Below are 1,335 nucleotides of genomic sequence, written 5' to 3'. Positions count from 1 at the left end.
AAGGAACTTATTGTAAAATCATCTCATACATCTGAGTCTCTGGTTGCATATTATCAAAATCTGTAGTGCTTTTATGAGTTTTGTATTATTGCAGCTCTACGATACAACGTGACGATGTGAGAAAATTGTATAAACCACTTTTAGAATTATGGGTTATAAAGAGGTTTCAATTCTGTCACTCATAGACATGAAAAATCAGCATGTGAATCTCCGCAATGGTGACAAAATATTCTGATAATTTTGATATGATTTTTGAACATCACAAAACAGGGCAGTAAAAAGTCACAACAAAAATAAAAGAAAATACTAAGATAATGCAGCTGCATAATTTATTCATGTAGCAATGCATGCTGGGAGCCATGGATGAGTTATTATTGGTGCACCATTGTTGAGAAAAAGCGCTATATGTCACCTCTTATGGTTCTACATGGCACCATTTGACAAAGGTGCTATATAGCACCTGTAAAAATAGGTGCTAAATAGCACTAAAAGTGGTTCCCCTATGATTACGAGCCAAAGAACCGCTTTTAGTGCTATATAGCACCATTTTTTTTAGAGTGTAGAAGAGACGTTGCATTAATAATGATTAGATTGTCCACAGGCCTGATTGAGACATGCAGGGAAAATACTAATCTCATCTCATCTCGAAGCTCTCAGATGAAACCAGGTGTTTCATGTTGTTGGAAAAATGGAAATATGACACCATGACATCTTTTGGGTTTCTCATGACATAGATGACCTGACAGCAAAGACAGACATATTAAAAACTTTCATGACATCATGATGATTATTTGCAGCATTTTGGGCATCAGCGGCTGGAGTAAATGAGAACAGAACAGTCTTGGAGATGGACGTGTGTTGTAATTTTCCTCCTTTGCTCTGTACTCTAACCAGGGCATTTGCTGGTGGGTTAGTTGGTTGGCTTTGTCCGGGAAATCTTCAGCATTTATTAACATCATGATCCGTTGGGTCCATACCGTACCTGAGAGACCGGCGTAGAGTCCAGCATGAAATACTAGGGGCTTGATTGAATAATGTTAAACAATTTGTCATTACTGTCAGTATCATTCACACTGTTTGACTTTAGTGGCAAAGTCAAAGTATGCTAAAAGTTTGACTACAGAGGTAATTTTAAATAGACATTTCATAAATATAGCCTAACATCTCACTTACCAGATTTGGGGAAGGTAACAACAAAGACATCATTGTCCTTCGTTTCAAAATCCGCTAAACTGTCAATATATTCTGGAGTAAGATCACGATTGTCTGCCAAAGTTAAGACTGTTCCTTTGTATGTGAACATTTTGCAAGCATTTTGTATTCCTGCTGAGCCAT

General features: G+C 37.2%; 1 pseudogene; it reads right to left on the bottom strand.

Annotated features, from left to right (window-relative positions):
• Positions 1 to 634: 634 nt before the first annotated feature.
• Positions 635 to 1,335, bottom strand: LOC107757449 (amine sulfotransferase-like; annotated as a pseudogene).

Source organism: Sinocyclocheilus rhinocerous, unplaced genomic scaffold, assembly GCF_001515625.1.
Source record: "Sinocyclocheilus rhinocerous isolate Xijiao unplaced genomic scaffold, SAMN03320098_v1.1 scaffold2578, whole genome shotgun sequence".
Lineage (NCBI taxonomy): Eukaryota > Metazoa > Chordata > Actinopteri > Cypriniformes > Cyprinidae > Sinocyclocheilus > Sinocyclocheilus rhinocerous.
The sequence above is the reverse complement of the archived record's forward strand: the minus strand, read 5'-3'. Positions and strand labels throughout refer to the sequence as shown.